Below are 18188 nucleotides of genomic sequence, written 5' to 3'. Positions count from 1 at the left end.
GAGCCTTTATATACCTGTGCACAGCAGCAGCCACCTTCAGTCTGCTGCTGGACAGCCAGCAGCAGCAGCAGCAGCAGCAGGAGAGGTATGTAATCAGGAGCCCTCCTGCTAAGGGTAGACAGCTGCTCGTTCCACCCCACCCCCCGCCTTAATTGGTTCTCCTCCCTTCCAACGGTGTTGAGGCGGGTGGGAACAGCAGGGGGTGAAGGTGCTGTGTTTAAAGAGGTGGAGTTATGCAGATCTAAAACGCGTGGATTGCAGCAGCAGCAAGCCGAAAAGTGCAGGCATGTAAGGGATCTAGAGGTTGACAACATGTCTTCTTAACGGGAGTCCAGGAGCTCATCTCCACAAATGGACTTTTCAGGATCCTTGGGTGGCTCCGTAGTTTGAAACCAATTCTGGTTATCGCTTCTCGGCCTTTTGGCTAAGATCAAGTGTAGTATCTGTTCTTATCAGTTTAATATCTGATACGTCCCCTATCTGGGGACCATATATTAAATGGATTTTTAGAACAGGGAGATGGAAAAAGAGCTTGCTCTGTCCACTCCACGCATTGACCTGGTATTGCAGTATCTCCAGGACCAGTGCACCCCTTCTTTAATGCAGTTTCTAAAATCAGAAAGAATTGAATTCAAAGTTTTTTGTTCATTTTGCTTGTTTGTCGGATTTTGGGATGGACTCTTTGGCTTTGCTTTTCTTCTCCTCATTGGATTTTTCATGTTCAAAGTTGCAGAAGCCAGATTACAAGCTCATTTTGGTTCAACTTCAGCAACTGTGCATTGCATTGCCATGTAATGTGATGCAATGCTATCTTTCTAGCTCTCCCTTTTTACTTCCTTTTGGATAAACAGACATATTAGGCAAGCATTTTGGAGCTTTCACCTAAATAACTACAGGTGGTGAGATAAGCTGCACAATATAATTGACCTTTCAGTATATTGTTGCACACACACCATCTATTTAGCAAATGCCCTTGTTATCAACAGCAGCCTTTTAAACTCACCTGAGCTAACAGGTATGTGCGCTGGTTACTCTGCTGCGCTTAAAATTTCTTTTTTGGTTTGCTACAATGCCTTTTCTGAAACGTTGTCTCCTTCTGCTGGAACACTGACTTCTTTCATTTAATGCCTGCAGACTATAAAAGAGAACCCAACCCAAAAAGTTTGGTGGATTAGTCTGTGGCATTCTGTTAAACTGTTGCTTATGGCGGTCTCTGTGAGCTTCTCAGCGACATTCAGCCAGCCAGGTATCCTGCCTGCAGTAGATGGAATGTGGCAATGGAACGCTGGCTGCGCGTGTCATAATAGGCTCTGAGCCTTTATATACCTGTGCACAGCAGCAGCCACCTTCAGTCTGCTGCTGGACAGCCAGCAGCAGCAGCAGCAGGAGAGGTATGTAATCAGGAGCCCTCCTGCTAAGGGTAGACAGCTGCTCGTTCCACCCCACCCCCCGCCTTAATTGGTTCTCCTCCCTTCCAACGGTGTTGAGGCGGGTGGGAACAGCAGGGGTGAAGGTGCTGTGTTTAAAGAGGTGGAGTTATGCAGATCTAAAACGCGTGGATTGCAGCAGCAGCAAGCCGAAAAGTGCAGGCATGTAAGGGATCTAGAGGTTGACAACATGTCTTCTTAACGGGAGTCCAGGAGCTCATCTCCACAAATGGACTTTTCAGGATCCTTGGGTGGCTCCGTAGTTTGAAACCAATTCTGGTTATCGCTTCTCGGCCTTTTGGCTAAGATCAAGTGTAGTATCTGTTCTTATCAGTTTAATATCTGATACGTCCCCTATCTGGGGACCATATATTAAATGGATTTTTAGAACAGGGAGATGGAAAAAGAGCTTGCTCTGTCCACTCCACGCATTGACCTGGTATTGCAGTATCTCCAGGACCGGTGCACCCCTTCTTTAATGCAGTTTCTAAAATCAGAAAGAATTGAATTCAATGTTTTTTGTTCATTTTGCTTGTTTGTCGGATTTTGGGATGGACTCTTTGGCTTTGCTTTTCTTCTCCTCATTGGATTTTTCATGTTCAAAGTTGCAGAAGCCAGATTACAAGCTCATTTTGGTTCAACTTCAGCAACTGTGCATTGCATTGCCATGTAATGTGATGCAATGCTATATTTCTAGCTCTCCCTTTTTACTTCCTTTTGGATAAACAGACATATTAGGCAAGCATTTTGGAGCTTTCACCTAAATAACTACAGGTGGTGAGATAAGCTGCACAATATAATTGACCTTTCAGTATATTGTTGCACACACACCATCTATTTAGCAAATGCCCTTGTTATCAACAGCAGCCTTTTAAACTCACCTGAGCTAACAGGTATGTGCGCTGGTTACTCTGCTGCGCTTAAAATTTCTTTTTTGGTTTGCTACAATGCCTTTTCTGAAACGTTGTCTCCTTCTGCTGGAACACTGACTTCTTTCATTTAATGCCTGCAGACTATAAAAGAGAACCCAACCCAAAAAGTTTGGCTGATTAGTCTGTGGCATTCTGTTAAACTGTTGCTTATGGCGGTCTCTGTGAGCTTCTCAGCGACATTCAGCCAGCCAGGTATCCTGCCTGCAGTAGATGGAATGTGGCAATGGAACGCTGGCTGCGCGTGTCATAATAGGCTCTGAGCCTTTATATACCTGTGCACAGCAGCAGCCACCTTCAGTCTACTGCTGGACAGCCAGCAGCAGCAGCAGCAGGAGAGGTATGTAATCAGGAGCCCTCCTGCTAAGGGTAGACAGCTGCTCGTTCCACCCCACCCCCCGCCTTAATTGGTTCTCCTCCCTTCCAACGGTGTTGAGGTGGGTGGGAACAGCAGGGGGTGAAGGTGCTGTGTTTAAAGAGGTGGAGTTATGCAGATCTAAAACGCGTGGATTGCAGCAGCAGCAAGCCGAAAAGTGCAGGCATGTAAGGGATCTAGAGGTTGACAACATGTCTTCTTAACGGGAGTCCAGGAGCTCATCTCCACAAATGGACTTTTCAGGATCCTTGGGTGGCTCCGTAGTTTGAAACCAATTCTGGTTATCGCTTCTCGGCCTTTTGGCTAAGATCAAGTGTAGTATCTGTTCTTATCAGTTTAATATCTGATACGTCCCCTATCTGGGGACCATATATTAAATGGATTTTTAGAACAAGGAGATGGAAAAAGAGCTTGCTCTGTCCACTCCACGCATTGACCTGGTATTGCAGTATCTCCAGGACCGGTGCACCCCTTCTTTAATGCAGTTTCTAAAATCAGAAAGAATTGAATTCAATGTTTTTTGTTCATTTTGCTTGTTTGTCGGATTTTGGGATGGACTCTTTGGCTTTGCTTTTCTTCTCCTCATTGGATTTTTCATGTTCAAAGTTGCAGAAGCCAGATTACAAGCTCATTTTGGTTCAACTTCAGCAACTGTGCATTGCATTGCCATGTAATGTGATGCAATGCTATCTTTCTAGCTCTCCCTTTTTACTTCCTTTTGGATAAACAGACATATTAGGCAAGCATTTTGGAGCTTTCACCTAAATAACTACAGGTGGTGAGATAAGCTGCACAATATAATTGACCTTTCAGTATATTGTTGCACACACACCATCTATTTAGCAAATGCCCTTGTTATCAACAGCAGCCTTTTAAACTCACCTGAGCTAACAGGTATGTGCGCTGGTTACTCTGCTGCGCTTAAAATTTCTTTTTTGGTTTGCTACAATGCCTTTTCTGAAACGTTGTCTCCTTCTGCTGGAACACTGACTTCTTTCATTTAATGCCTGCAGACTATAAAAGAGAACCCAACCCAAAAAGTTTGGTTGATTAGTCTGTGGCATTCTGTTAAACTGTTGCTTATGGCGGTCTCTGTGAGCTTCTCAGCGACATTCAGCCAGCCAGGTATCCTGCCTGCAGTAGATGGAATGTGGCAATGGAACGCTGGCTGCGCGTGTCATAATAGGCTCTGAGCCTTTATATACCTGTGCACAGCAGCAGCCACCTTCAGTCTGCTGCTGGACAGCCAGCAGCAGCAGCAGCAGGAGAGGTATGTAATCAGGAGCCCTCCTGCTAAGGGTAGACAGCTGCTCGTTCCACCCCACCCTCCGCCTTAATTGGTTCTCCTCCCTTCCAACGGTGTTGAGGCGGGTGGGAACAGCAGGGGGTGAAGGTGCTGTGTTTAAAGAGGTGGAGTTATGCAGATCTAAAACGCGTGGATTGCAGCAGCAGCAAGCCGAAAAGTGCAGGCATGTAAGGGATCTAGAGGTTGACAACATGTCTTCTTAACGGGAGTCCAGGAGCTCATCTCCACAAATGGACTTTTCAGGATCCTTGGGTGGCTCCGTAGTTTGAAACCAATTCTGGTTATCGCTTCTCGGCCTTTTGGCTAAGATCAAGTGTAGTATCTGTTCTTATCAGTTTAATATCTGATACGTCCCCTATCTGGGGACCATATATTAAATGGATTTTTAGAACAGGGAGATGGAAAAAGAGCTTGCTCTGTCCACTCCACGCATTGACCTGGTATTGCAGTATCTCCAGGACCGGTGCACCCCTTCTTTAATGCAGTTTCTAAAATCAGAAAGAATTGAATTCAATGTTTTTTGTTCATTTTGCTTGTTTGTCGGATTTTGGGATGGACTCTTTGGCTTTGCTTTTCTTCTCCTCATTGGATTTTTCATGTTCAAAGTTGCAGAAGCCAGATTACAAGCTCATTTTGGTTCAACTTCAGCAACTGTGCATTGCATTGCCATGTAATGTGATGCAATGCTATCTTTCTAGCTCTCCCTTTTTACTTCCTTTTGGATAAACAGACATATTAGGCAAGCATTTTGGAGCTTTCACCTAAATAACTACAGGTGGTGAGATAAGCTGCACAATATAATTGACCTTTCAGTATATTGTTGCACACACACCATCTATTTAGCAAATGCCCTTGTTATCAACAGCAGCCTTTTAAACTCACCTGAGCTAATAGGTATGTGCGCTGGTTACTCTGCTGCGCTTAAAATTTCTTTTTTGGTTTGCTACAATGCCTTTTCTGAAACGTTGTCTCCTTCTGCTGGAACACTGACTTCTTTCATTTAATGCCTGCAGACTATAAAAGAGAACCCAACCCAAAAAGTTTGGTTGATTAGTCTGTGGCATTCTGTTAAACTGTTGCTTATGGCGGTCTCTGTGAGCTTCTCAGCGACATTCAGCCAGCCAGGTATCCTGCCTGCAGTAGATGGAATGTGGCAATGGAACGCTGGCTGCGCGTGTCATAATAGGCTCTGAGCCTTTATATACCTGTGCACAGCAGCAGCCACCTTCAGTCTGCTGCTGGACAGCCAGCAGCAGCAGCAGCAGGAGAGGTATGTAATCAGGAGCCCTCCTGCTAAGGGTAGACAGCTGCTCGTTCCACCCCACCCCCCGCCTTAATTGGTTCTCCTCCCTTCCAACGGTGTTGAGGCGGGTGGGAACAGCAGGGGGTGAAGGTGCTGTGTTTAAAGAGGTGGAGTTATGCAGATCTAAAACGCGTGGATTGCAGCAGCAGCAAGCCGAAAAGTGCAGGCATGTAAGGGATCTAGAGGTTGACAACATGTCTTCTTAACGGGAGTCCAGGAGCTCATCTCCACAAATGGACTTTTCAGGATCCTTGGGTGGCTCCGTAGTTTGAAACCAATTCTGGTTATCGCTTCTCGGCCTTTTGGCTAAGATCAAGTGTAGTATCTGTTCTTATCAGTTTAATATCTGATACGTCCCCTATCTGGGGACCATATATTAAATGGATTTTTAGAACAGGGAGATGGAAAAAGAGCTTGCTCTGTCCACTCCACGCATTGACCTGGTATTGCAGTATCTCCAGGACCGGTGCACCCCTTCTTTAATGCAGTTTCTAAAATCAGAAAGAATTGAATTCAATGTTTTTTGTTCATTTTGCTTGTTTGTCGGATTTTGGGATGGACTCTTTGGCTTTGCTTTTCTTCTCCTCATTGGATTTTTCATGTTCAAAGTTGCAGAAGCCAGATTACAAGCTCATTTTGGTTCAACTTCAGCAACTGTGCATTGCATTGCCATGTAATGTGATGCAATGCTATCTTTCTAGCTCTCCCTTTTTACTTCCTTTTGGATAAACAGACATATTAGGCAAGCATTTTGGAGCTTTCACCTAAATAACTACAGGTGGTGAGATAAGCTGCACAATATAATTGACCTTTCAGTATATTGTTGCACACACACCATCTATTTAGCAAATGCCCTTGTTATCAACAGCAGCCTTTTAAACTCACCTGAGCTAACAGGTATGTGCGCTGGTTACTCTGCTGCGCTTAAAATTTCTTTTTTGGTTTGCTACAATGCCTTTTCTGAAACGTTGTCTCCTTCTGCTGGAACACTGACTTCTTTCATTTAATGCCTGCAGACTATAAAAGAGAACCCAACCCAAAAAGTTTGGTTGATTAGTCTGTGGCATTCTGTTAAACTGTTGCTTATGGCGGTCTCTGTGAGCTTCTCAGCGACATTCAGCCAGCCAGGTATCCTGCCTGCAGTAGATGGAATGTGGCAATGGAACGCTGGCTGCGCGTGTCATAATAGGCTCTGAGCCTTTATATACCTGTGCACAGCAGCAGCCACCTTCAGTCTGCTGCTGGACAGCCAGCAGCAGCAGCAGCAGGAGAGGTATGTAATCAGGAGCCCTCCTGCTAAGGGTAGACAGCTGCTCGTTCCACCCCACCCCCCGCCTTAATTGGTTCTCCTCCCTTCCAACGGTGTTGAGGCGGGTGGGAACAGCAGGGGGTGAAGGTGCTGTGTTTAAAGAGGTGGAGTTATGCAGATCTAAAACGCGTGGATTGCAGCAGCAGCAAGCCGAAAAGTGCAGGCATGTAAGGGATCTAGAGGTTGACAACATGTCTTCTTAACGGGAGTCCAGGAGCTCATCTCCACAAATGGACTTTTCAGGATCCTTGGGTGGCTCCGTAGTTTGAAACCAATTCTGGTTATCGCTTCTCGGCCTTTTGGCTAAGATCAAGTGTAGTATCTGTTCTTATCAGTTTAATATCTGATACGTCCCCTATCTGGGGACCATATATTAAATGGATTTTTAGAACAGGGAGATGGAAAAAGAGCTTGCTCTGTCCACTCCACGCATTGACCTGGTATTGCAGTATCTCCAGGACCGGTGCACCCCTTCTTTAATGCAGTTTCTAAAATCAGAAAGAATTGAATTCAATGTTTTTTGTTCATTTTGCTTGTTTGTCGGATTTTGGGATGGACTCTTTGGCTTTGCTTTTCTTCTCCTCATTGGATTTTTCATGTTCAAAGTTGCAGAAGCCAGATTACAAGCTCATTTTGGTTCAACTTCAGCAACTGTGCATTGCATTGCCATGTAATGTGATGCAATGCTATCTTTCTAGCTCTCCCTTTTTACTTCCTTTTGGATAAACAGACATATTAGGCAAGCATTTTGGAGCTTTCACCTAAATAACTACAGGTGGTGAGATAACCTGCACAATATAATTGACCTTTCAGTATATTGTTGCACACACACCATCTATTTAGCAAATGCCCTTGTTATCAACAGCAGCCTTTTAAACTCACCTGAGCTAACAGGTATGTGCGCTGGTTACTCTGCTGCGCTTAAAATTTCTTTTTTGGTTTGCTACAATGCCTTTTCTGAAACGTTGTCTCCTTCTGCTGGAACACTGACTTCTTTCATTTAATGCCTGCAGACTATAAAAGAGAACCCAACCCAAAAAGTTTGGTTGATTAGTCTGTGGCATTCTGTTAAACTGTTGCTTATGGCGGTCTCTGTCAGCTTCTCAGCGACATTCAGCCAGCCAGGTATCCTGCCTGCAGTAGATGGAATGTGGCAATGGAACGCTGGCTGCGCGTGTCATAATAGGCTCTGAGCCTTTATATACCTGTGCACAGCAGCAGCCACCTTCAGTCTGCTGCTGGACAGCCAGCAGCAGCAGCAGCAGGAGAGGTATGTAATCAGGAGCCCTCCTGCTAAGGGTAGACAGCTGCTCGTTCCACCCCACCCCCCGCCTTAATTGGTTCTCCTCCCTTCCAACGGTGTTGAGGCGGGTGGGAACAGCAGGGGGTGAAGGTGCTGTGTTTAAAGAGGTGGAGTTATGCAGATCTAAAACGCGTGGATTGCAGCAGCAGCAAGCCGAAAAGTGCAGGCATGTAAGGGATCTAGAGGTTGACAACATGTCTTCTTAACGGGAGTCCAGGAGCTCATCTCCACAAATGGACTTTTCAGGATCCTTGGGTGGCTCCGTAGTTTGAAACCAATTCTGGTTATCGCTTCTCGGCCTTTTGGCTAAGATCAAGTGTAGTATCTGTTCTTATCAGTTTAATATCTGATACGTCCCCTATCTGGGGACCATATATTAAATGGATTTTTAGAACAGGGAGATGGAAAAAGAGCTTGCTCTGTCCACTCCACGCATTGACCTGGTATTGCAGTATCTCCAGGACCGGTGCACCCCTTCTTTAATGCAGTTTCTAAAATCAGAAAGAATTGAATTCAATGTTTTTTGTTCATTTTGCTTGTTTGTCGGATTTTGGGATGGACTCTTTGGCTTTGCTTTTCTTCTCCTCATTGGATTTTTCATGTTCAAAGTTGCAGAAGCCAGATTACAAGCTCATTTTGGTTCAACTTCAGCAACTGTGCATTGCATTGCCATGTAATGTGATGCAATGCTATCTTTCTAGCTCTCCCTTTTTACTTCCTTTTGGATAAACAGACATATTAGGCAAGCATTTTGGAGCTTTCACCTAAATAACTACAGGTGGTGAGATAAGCTGCACAATATAATTGACCTTTCAGTATATTGTTGCACACACACCATCTATTTAGCAAATGCCCTTGTTATCAACAGCAGCCTTTTAAACTCACCTGAGCTAACAGGTATGTGCGCTGGTTACTCTGCTGCGCTTAAAATTTCTTTTTTGGTTTGCTACAATGCCTTTTCTGAAACGTTGTCTCCTTCTGCTGGAACACTGACTTCTTTCATTTAATGCCTGCAGACTATAAAAGAGAACCCAACCCAAAAAGTTTGGTTGATTAGTCTGTGGCATTCTGTTAAACTGTTGCTTATGGCGGTCTCTGTGAGCTTCTCAGCGACATTCAGCCAGCCAGGTATCCTGCCTGCAGTAGATGGAATGTGGCAATGGAACGCTGGCTGCGCGTGTCATAATAGGCTCTGAGCCTTTATATACCTGTGCACAGCAGCAGCCACCTTCAGTCTGCTGCTGGACAGCCAGCAGCAGCAGCAGGAGAGGTATGTAATCAGGAGCCCTCCTGCTAAGGGTAGACAGCTGCTCGTTCCACCCCACCCCCCGCCTTAATTGGTTCTCCTCCCTTCCAACGGTGTTGAGGCGGGTGGGAACAGCAGGGGGTGAAGGTGCTGTGTTTAAAGAGATGGAGTTATGCAGATCTAAAACGCGTGGATTGCAGCAGCAGCAAGCCGAAAAGTGCAGGCATGTAAGGGATCTAGAGGTTGACAACATGTCTTCTTAACGGGAGTCCAGGAGCTCATCTCCACAAATGGACTTTTCAGGATCCTTGGGTGGCTCCGTAGTTTGAAACCAATTCTGGTTATCGCTTCTCGGCCTTTTGGCTAAGATCAAGTGTAGTATCTGTTCTTATCAGTTTAATATCTGATACGTCCCCTATCTGGGGACCATATATTAAATGGATTTTTAGAACAGGGAGATGGAAAAAGAGCTTGCTCTGTCCACTCCACGCATTGACCTGGTATTGCAGTATCTCCAGGACCGGTGCACCCCTTCTTTAATGCAGTTTCTAAAATCAGAAAGAATTGAATTCAATGTTTTTTGTTCATTTTGCTTGTTTGTCGGATTTTGGGATGGACTCTTTGGCTTTGCTTTTCTTCTCCTCATTGGATTTTTCATGTTCAAAGTTGCAGAAGCCAGATTACAAGCTCATTTTGGTTCAACTTCAGCAACTGTGCATTGCATTGCCATGTAATGTGATGCAATGCTATCTTTCTAGCTCTCCCTTTTTACTTCCTTTTGGATAAACAGACATATTAGGCAAGCATTTTGGAGCTTTCACCTAAATAACTACAGGTGGTGAGATAAGCTGCACAATATAATTGACCTTTCAGTATATTGTTGCACACACACCATCTATTTAGCAAATGCCCTTGTTATCAACAGCAGCCTTTTAAACTCACCTGAGCTAACAGGTATGTGCGCTGGTTACTCTGCTGCGCTTAAAATTTCTTTTTTGGTTTGCTACAATGCCTTTTCTGAAACGTTGTCTCCTTCTGCTGGAACACTGACTTCTTTCATTTAATGCCTGCAGACTATAAAAGAGAACCCAACCCAAAAAGTTTGGTTGATTAGTCTGTGGCATTCTGTTAAACTGTTGCTTATGGCGGTCTCTGTGAGCTTCTCAGCGACATTCAGCCAGCCAGGTATCCTGCCTGCAGTAGATGGAATGTGGCAATGGAACGCTGGCTGCGCGTGTCATAATAGGCTCTGAGCCTTTATATACCTGTGCACAGCAGCAGCCACCTTCAGTCTGCTGCTGGACAGCCAGCAGCAGCAGCAGCAGGAGAGGTATGTAATCAGGAGCCCTCCTGCTAAGGGTAGACAGCTGCTCGTTCCACCCCACCCCCCGCCTTAATTGGTTCTCCTCCCTTCCAACGGTGTTGAGGCGGGTGGGAACAGCAGGGGGTGAAGGTGCTGTGTTTAAAGAGGTGGAGTTATGCAGATCTAAAACGCGTGGATTGCAGCAGCAGCAAGCCGAAAAGTGCAGGCATGTAAGGGATCTAGAGGTTGACAACATGTCTTCTTAACGGGAGTCCAGGAGCTCATCTCCACAAATGGACTTTTCAGGATCCTTGGGTGGCTCCGTAGTTTGAAACCAATTCTGGTTATCGCTTCTCGGCCTTTTGGCTAAGATCAAGTGTAGTATCTGTTCTTATCAGTTTAATATCTGATACGTCCCCTATCTGGGGACCATATATTAAATGGATTTTTAGAACAGGGAGATGGAAAAAGAGCTTGCTCTGTCCACTCCACGCATTGACCTGGTATTGCAGTATCTCCAGGACCGGTGCACCCCTTCTTTAATGCAGTTTCTAAAATCAGAAAGAATTGAATTCAATGTTTTTTGTTCATTTTGCTTGTTTGTCGGATTTTGGGATGGACTCTTTGGCTTTGCTTTTCTTCTCCTCATTGGATTTTTCATGTTCAAAGTTGCAGAAGCCAGATTACAAGCTCATTTTGGTTCAACTTCAGCAACTGTGCATTGCATTGCCATGTAATGTGATGCAATGCTATCTTTCTAGCTCTCCCTTTTTACTTCCTTTTGGATAAACAGACATATTAGGCAAGCATTTTGGAGCTTTCACCTAAATAACTACAGGTGGTGAGATAAGCTGCACAATATAATTGACCTTTCAGTATATTGTTGCACACACACCATCTATTTAGCAAATGCCCTTGTTATCAACAGCAGCCTTTTAAACTCACCTGAGCTAACAGGTATGTGCGCTGGTTACTCTGCTGCGCTTAAAATTTATTTTTTGGTTTGCTACAATGCCTTTTCTGAAACGTTGTCTCCTTCTGCTGGAACACTGACTTCTTTCATTTAATGCCTGCAGACTATAAAAGAGAACCCAACCCAAAAAGTTTGGTTGATTAGTCTGTGGCATTCTGTTAAACTGTTGCTTATGGCGGTCTCTGTGAGCTTCTCAGCGACATTCTGCCAGCCAGGAATCCTGCCTGCAGTAGATGGAATGTGGCAATGGAACGCTGGCTGCGCGTGTCATAATAGGCTCTGAGCCTTTATATACCTGTGCACAGCAGCAGCCACCTTCAGTCTGCTGCTGGACAGCCAGCAGCAGCAGCAGCAGGAGAGGTATGTAATCAGGAGCCCTCCTGCTAAGGGTAGACAGCTGCTCGTTCCACCCCACCCCCCGCCTTAATTGGTTCTCCTCCCTTCCAACGGTGTTGAGACGGGTGGGAACAGAAGGGGGTGAAGGTGCTGTGTTTAAAGAGGTGGAGTTATGCAGATCTAAAACGCGTGGATTGCAGCAGCAGCATGCCGAAAAGTGCAGGCATGTAAGGGATCTAGAGGTTGACAACATGTCTTCTTAACGGGAGTCCAGGAGCTCATCTCCACAAATGGACTTTTCAGGATCCTTGGGTGGCTCCGTAGTTTGAAACCAATTCTGGTTATCGCTTCTCGGCCTTTTGGCTAAGATCAAGTGTAGTATCTGTTCTTATCAGTTTAATATCTGATACGTCCCCTATCTGGGGACCATATATTAAATGGATTTTTAGAACAGGGAGATGGAAAAAGAGCTTGCTCTGTCCACTCCACGCATTGACCTGGTATTGCAGTATCTCCAGGACCGGTGCACCCCTTCTTTAATGCAGTTTCTAAAATCAGAAAGAATTGAATTCAATGTTTTTTGTTCATTTTGCTTGTTTGTCGGATTTTGGGATGGACTCTTTGGCTTTGCTTTTCTTCTCCTCATTGGATTTTTCATGTTCAAAGTTGCAGAAGCCAGATTACAAGCTCATTTTGGTTCAACTTCAGCAACTGTGCATTGCATTGCCATGTAATGTGATGCAATGCTATCTTTCTAGCTCTCCCTTTTTACTTCCTTTTGGATAAACAGACATATTAGGCAAGCATTTTGGAGCTTTCACCTAAATAACTACAGGTGGTGAGATAAGCTGCACAATATAATTGACCTTTCAGTATATTGTTGCACACACACCATCTATTTAGCAAATGCCCTTGTTATCAACAGCAGCCTTTTAAACTCACCTGAGCTAACAGGTATGTGCGCTGGTTACTCTGCTGCGCTTAAAATTTCTTTTTTGGTTTGCTACAATGCCTTTTCTGAAACGTTGTCTCCTTCTGCTGGAACACTGACTTCTTTCATTTAATGCCTGCAGACTATAAAAGAGAACCCAACCCAAAAAGTTTGGTTGATTAGTCTGTGGCATTCTGTTAAACTGTTGCTTATGGCGGTCTCTGTGAGCTTCTCAGCGACATTCAGCCAGCCAGGTATCCTGCCTGCAGTAGATGGAATGTGGCAATGGAAGGCTGGCTGCGCGTGTCATAATAGGCTCTGAGCCTTTATATACCTGTGCACAGCAGCAGCCACCTTCAGTCTGCTGCTGGACAGCCAGCAGCAGCAGCAGCAGGAGAGGTATGTAATCAGGAGCCCTCCTGCTAAGGGTAGACAGCTGCTCGTTCCACCCCACCCCCCGCCTTAATTGGTTCTCCTCCCTTCCAACGGTGTTGAGGCGGGTGGGAACAGCAGGGGGTGAAGGTGCTGTGTTTAAAGAGGTGGAGTTATGCAGATCTAAAATGCGTGGATTGCAGCAGCAGCAAGCCGAAAAGTGCAGGCATGTAAGGGATCTAGAGGTTGACAACATGTCTTCTTAAAGGGAGTCCAGGAGCTCATCTCCACAAATGGACTTTTCAGGATCCTTGGGTGGCTCCGTAGTTTGAAACCAATTCTGGTTATCGCTTCTCGGCCTTTTGGCTAAGATCAAGTGTAGTATCTGTTCTTATCAGTTTAATATCTGATACGTCCCCTATCTGGGGACCATATATTAAATGGATTTTTAGAACAGGGAGATGGAAAAATAGCTTGCTCTGTCCACTCCACGCATTGACCTGGTATTGCAGTATCTCCAGGACCGGTGCACCCCTTCTTTAATGCAGTTTCTAAAATCAGAAAGAATTGAATTCAATGTTTTTTGTTCATTTTGCTTGTTTGTCGGATTTTGGGATGGACTCTTTGGCTTTGCTTTTCTTCTCCTCATTGGATTTTTCATGTTCAAAGTTGCAGAAGCCAGATTACAAGCTCATTTTGGTTCAACTTCAGCAACTGTGCATTGCATTGCCATGTAATGTGATGCAATGCTATCTTTCTAGCTCTCCCTTTTTACTTCCTTTTGGATAAACAGACATATTAGGCAAGCATTTTGGAGCTTTCACCTAAATAACTACAGGTGGTGAGATAAGCTGCACAATATAATTGACCTTTCAGTATATTGTTGCACACACACCATCTATTTAGCAAATGCCCTTGTTATCAACAGCAGCCTTTTAAACTCACCTGAGCTAACAGGTATGTGCGCTGGTTACTCTGCTGCGCTTAAAATTTCTTTTTTGGTTTGCTACAATGCCTTTTCTGAAACGTTGTCTCCTTCTGCTGGAACACTGACTTCTTTCATTTAATGCCTGCAGACTATAAAAGAGAACCCAACCCAAAAAGTTTGGTTGATTAGTCTGTGGCATTCTGTTAAACTGTTGCTTATGGCGGTCTCTGTGAGCTTCTCAGCGACATTCAGCCAGCCAGGTATCCTGCCTGCAGTAGATGGAATGTGGCAATGGAACGCTGGCTGCGCGTGTCATAATAGGCTCTGAGCCTTTATATACCTGTGCACAGCAGCAGCCACCTTCAGTCTGCTGCTGGACAGCCAGCAGCAGCAGCAGCAGGAGAGGTATGTAATCAGGAGCCCTCCTGCTAAGGGTAGACAGCTGCTCGTTCCACCCCACCCCCCGCCTTAATTGGTTCTCCTCCCTTCCAACGGTGTTGAGGCGGGTGGGAACAGCAGGGGGTGAAGGTGCTGTGTTTAAAGAGGTGGAGTTATGCAGATCTAAAACGCGTGGATTGCAGCAGCAGCAAGCCGAAAAGTGCAGGCATGTAAGGGATCTAGAGGTTGACAACATGTCTTCTTAACGGGAGTCCAGGAGCTCATCTCCACAAATGGACTTTTCAGGATCCTTGGGTGGCTCCGTAGTTTGAAACCAATTCTGGTTATCGCTTCTCGGCCTTTTGGCTAAGATCAAGTGTAGTATCTGTTCTTATCAGTTTAATATCTGATACGTCCCCTATCTGGGGACCATATATTAAATGGATTTTTAGAACAGGGAGATGGAAAAAGAGCTTGCTCTGTCCACTCCACGCATTGACCTGGTATTGCAGTATCTCCAGGACCGGTGCACCCCTTCTTTAATGCAGTTTCTAAAATCAGAAAGAATTGAATTCAATGTTTTTTGTTCATTTTGCTTGTTTGTCGGATTTTGGGATGGACTCTTTGGCTTTGCTTTTCTTCTCCTCATTGGATTTTTCATGTTCAAAGTTGCAGAAGCCAGATTACAAGCTCATTTTGGTTCAACTTCAGCAACTGTGCATTGCATTGCCATGTAATGTGATGCAATGCTATCTTTCTAGCTCTCCCTTTTTACTTCCTTTTGGATAAACAGACATATTAGGCAAGCATTTTGGAGCTTTCACCTAAATAACTACAGGTGGTGAGATAAGCTGCACAATATAATTGACCTTTCAGTATATTGTTGCACACACACCATCTATTTAGCAAATGCCCTTGTTATCAACAGCAGCCTTTTAAACTCACCTGAGCTAACAGGTATGTGCGCTGGTTACTCTGCTGCGCTTAAAATTTCTTTTTTGGTTTGCTACAATGCCTTTTCTGAAACGTTGTCTCCTTCTGCTGGAACACTGACTTCTTTCATTTAATGCCTGCAGACTATAAAAGAGAACCCAACCCAAAAAGTTTGGTTGATTAGTCTGTGGCATTCTGTTAAACTGTTGCTTATGGCGGTCTCTGTGAGCTTCTCAGCGACATTCAGCCAGCCAGGTATCCTGCCTGCAGTAGATGGAATGTGGCAATGGAAGGCTGGCTGCGCGTGTCATAATAGGCTCTGAGCCTTTATATACCTGTGCACAGCAGCAGCCACCTTCAGTCTGCTGCTGGACAGCCAGCAGCAGCAGCAGCAGGAGAGGTATGTAATCAGGAGCCCTCCTGCTAAGGGTAGACAGCTGCTCGTTCCACCCCACCCCCCGCCTTAATTGGTTCTCCTCCCTTCCAACGGTGTTGAGGCGGGTGGGAACAGCAGGGGGTGAAGGTGCTGTGTTTAAAGAGGTGGAGTTATGCAGATCTAAAATGCGTGGATTGCAGCAGCAGCAAGCCGAAAAGTGCAGGCATGTAAGGGATCTAGAGGTTGACAACATGTCTTCTTAAAGGGAGTCCAGGAGCTCATCTCCACAAATGGACTTTTCAGGATCCTTGGGTGGCTCCGTAGTTTGAAACCAATTCTGGTTATCGCTTCTCGGCCTTTTGGCTAAGATCAAGTGTAGTATCTGTTCTTATCAGTTTAATATCTGATACGTCCCCTATCTGGGGACCATATATTAAATGGATTTTTAGAACAGGGAGATGGAAAAATAGCTTGCTCTGTCCACTCCACGCATTGACCTGGTATTGCAGTATCTCCAGGACCGGTGCACCCCTTCTTTAATGCAGTTTCTAAAATCAGAAAGAATTGAATTCAATGTTTTTTGTTCATTTTGCTTGTTTGTCGGATTTTGGGATGGACTCTTTGGCTTTGCTTTTCTTCTCCTCATTGGATTTTTCATGTTCAAAGTTGCAGAAGCCAGATTACAAGCTCATTTTGGTTCAACTTCAGCAACTGTGCATTGCATTGCCATGTAATGTGATGCAATGCTATCTTTCTAGCTCTCCCTTTTTACTTCCTTTTGGATAAACAGACATATTAGGCAAGCATTTTGGAGCTTTCACCTAAATAACTACAGGTGGTGAGATAAGCTGCACAATATAATTGACCTTTCAGTATATTGTTGCACACACACCATCTATTTAGCAAATGCCCTTGTTATCAACAGCAGCCTTTTAAACTCACCTGAGCTAACAGGTATGTGCGCTGGTTACTCTGCTGCGCTTAAAATTTCTTTTTTGGTTTGCTACAATGCCTTTTCTGAAACGTTGTCTCCTTCTGCTGGAACACTGACTTCTTTCATTTAATGCCTGCAGACTATAAAAGAGAACCCAACCCAAAAAGTTTGGTTGATTAGTCTGTGGCATTCTGTTAAACTGTTGCTTATGGCGGTCTCTGTGAGCTTCTCAGCGACATTCAGCCAGCCAGGTATCCTGCCTGCAGTAGATGGAATGTGGCAATGGAACGCTGGCTGCGCGTGTCATAATAGGCTCTGAGCCTTTATATACCTGTGCACAGCAGCAGCCACCTTCAGTCTGCTGCTGGACAGCCAGCAGCAGCAGCAGCAGGAGAGGTATGTAATCAGGAGCCCTCCTGCTAAGGGTAGACAGCTGCTCGTTCCACCCCACCCCCCGCCTTAATTGGTTCTCCTCCCTTCCAACGGTGTTGAGGCGGGTGGGAACAGCAGGGGGTGAAGGTGCTGTGTTTAAAGAGGTGGAGTTATGCAGATCTAAAACGCGTGGATTGCAGCAGCAGCAAGCCGAAAAGTGCAGGCATGTAAGGGATCTAGAGGTTGACAACATGTCTTCTTAACGGGAGTCCAGGAGCTCATCTCCACAAATGGACTTTTCAGGATCCTTGGGTGGCTCCGTAGTTTGAAACCAATTCTGGTTATCGCTTCTCGGCCTTTTGGCTAAGATCAAGTGTAGTATCTGTTCTTATCAGTTTAATATCTGATACGTCCCCTATCTGGGGACCATATATTAAATGGATTTTTAGAACAGGGAGATGGAAAAAGAGCTTGCTCTGTCCACTCCACGCATTGACCTGGTATTGCAGTATCTCCAGGACCGGTGCACCCCTTCTTTAATGCAGTTTCTAAAATCAGAAAGAATTGAATTCAATGTTTTTTGTTCATTTTGCTTGTTTGTCGGATTTTGGGATGGACTCTTTGGCTTTGCTTTTCTTCTCCTCATTGGATTTTTCATGTTCAAAGTTGCAGAAGCCAGATTACAAGCTCATTTTGGTTCAACTTCAGCAACTGTGCATTGCATTGCCATGTAATGTGATGCAATGCTATCTTTCTAGCTCTCCCTTTTTACTTCCTTTTGGATAAACAGACATATTAGGCAAGCATTTTGGAGCTTTCACCTAAATAACTACAGGTGGTGAGATAAGCTGCACAATATAATTGACCTTTCAGTATATTGTTGCACACACACCATCTATTTAGCAAATGCCCTTTTTATCAACAGCAGCCTTTTAAACTCACCTGAGCTAACAGGTATGTGCGCTGGTTACTCTGCTGCGCTTAAAATTTCTTTTTTGGTTTGCTACAATGCCTTTTCTGAAACGTTGTCTCCTTCTGCTGGAACACTGACTTCTTTCATTTAATGCCTGCAGACTATAAAAGAGAACCCAACCCAAAAAGTTTGGTTGATTAGTCTGTGGCATTCTGTTAAACTGTTGCTTATGGCGGTCTC

The 18188-nt window shown here is 44.8% G+C and overlaps 14 non-coding genes across 14 annotated transcripts; all 14 read left to right on the top strand.

The window, feature by feature from the left end:
- The first annotated feature begins 404 nt into the window (after positions 1 to 404).
- On the top strand, positions 405 to 595 carry LOC141228295 (U2 spliceosomal RNA). Its single transcript, XR_012295210.1, has one exon. It is a non-coding gene; the product is annotated as a U2 spliceosomal RNA (small nuclear RNA).
- A 1114-nt stretch (positions 596 to 1709) lies between these two features.
- On the top strand, positions 1710 to 1900 carry LOC141228138 (U2 spliceosomal RNA). Its single transcript, XR_012295061.1, has one exon. It is a non-coding gene; the product is annotated as a U2 spliceosomal RNA (small nuclear RNA).
- Positions 1901 to 3015: 1115 nt separating this feature from the next.
- On the top strand, positions 3016 to 3206 carry LOC141228648 (U2 spliceosomal RNA). Its single transcript, XR_012295453.1, has one exon. It is a non-coding gene; the product is annotated as a U2 spliceosomal RNA (small nuclear RNA).
- Positions 3207 to 4321: 1115 nt separating this feature from the next.
- Positions 4322 to 4512, top strand: LOC141228136 (U2 spliceosomal RNA). Its single transcript, XR_012295059.1, has one exon. It is a non-coding gene; the product is annotated as a U2 spliceosomal RNA (small nuclear RNA).
- A 1115-nt stretch (positions 4513 to 5627) lies between these two features.
- Positions 5628 to 5818, top strand: LOC141228135 (U2 spliceosomal RNA). The gene has a single exon (XR_012295058.1). It is a non-coding gene; the product is annotated as a U2 spliceosomal RNA (small nuclear RNA).
- A 1115-nt stretch (positions 5819 to 6933) lies between these two features.
- Positions 6934 to 7124, top strand: LOC141228134 (U2 spliceosomal RNA). The gene has a single exon (XR_012295057.1). It is a non-coding gene; the product is annotated as a U2 spliceosomal RNA (small nuclear RNA).
- A 1115-nt stretch (positions 7125 to 8239) lies between these two features.
- Positions 8240 to 8430, top strand: LOC141228133 (U2 spliceosomal RNA). Its single transcript, XR_012295056.1, has one exon. It is a non-coding gene; the product is annotated as a U2 spliceosomal RNA (small nuclear RNA).
- A 1112-nt stretch (positions 8431 to 9542) lies between these two features.
- On the top strand, positions 9543 to 9733 carry LOC141228132 (U2 spliceosomal RNA). Its single transcript, XR_012295055.1, has one exon. It is a non-coding gene; the product is annotated as a U2 spliceosomal RNA (small nuclear RNA).
- Positions 9734 to 10848: 1115 nt separating this feature from the next.
- Positions 10849 to 11039, top strand: LOC141228131 (U2 spliceosomal RNA). Its single transcript, XR_012295054.1, has one exon. It is a non-coding gene; the product is annotated as a U2 spliceosomal RNA (small nuclear RNA).
- A 1115-nt stretch (positions 11040 to 12154) lies between these two features.
- On the top strand, positions 12155 to 12345 carry LOC141228130 (U2 spliceosomal RNA). The gene has a single exon (XR_012295053.1). It is a non-coding gene; the product is annotated as a U2 spliceosomal RNA (small nuclear RNA).
- Positions 12346 to 13460: 1115 nt separating this feature from the next.
- Positions 13461 to 13651, top strand: LOC141228266 (U2 spliceosomal RNA). Its single transcript, XR_012295183.1, has one exon. It is a non-coding gene; the product is annotated as a U2 spliceosomal RNA (small nuclear RNA).
- Positions 13652 to 14766: 1115 nt separating this feature from the next.
- Positions 14767 to 14957, top strand: LOC141228128 (U2 spliceosomal RNA). The gene has a single exon (XR_012295052.1). It is a non-coding gene; the product is annotated as a U2 spliceosomal RNA (small nuclear RNA).
- Positions 14958 to 16072: 1115 nt separating this feature from the next.
- On the top strand, positions 16073 to 16263 carry LOC141228264 (U2 spliceosomal RNA). The gene has a single exon (XR_012295181.1). It is a non-coding gene; the product is annotated as a U2 spliceosomal RNA (small nuclear RNA).
- A 1115-nt stretch (positions 16264 to 17378) lies between these two features.
- LOC141228127 (U2 spliceosomal RNA) lies at positions 17379 to 17569 on the top strand. Its single transcript, XR_012295051.1, has one exon. It is a non-coding gene; the product is annotated as a U2 spliceosomal RNA (small nuclear RNA).
- The last annotated feature ends 619 nt before the right edge of the window (positions 17570 to 18188 follow it).

Source organism: Phyllobates terribilis, unplaced genomic scaffold (assembly GCF_046119375.1).
Source record: "Phyllobates terribilis strain yellow unplaced genomic scaffold, ASM4611937v1 Scaffold_437__1_contigs__length_1545540, whole genome shotgun sequence".
NCBI classification, from domain to species: Eukaryota; Metazoa; Chordata; class Amphibia; order Anura; family Dendrobatidae; genus Phyllobates; species Phyllobates terribilis.
This window is presented reverse-complemented; position numbering and strand designations above follow the sequence as displayed.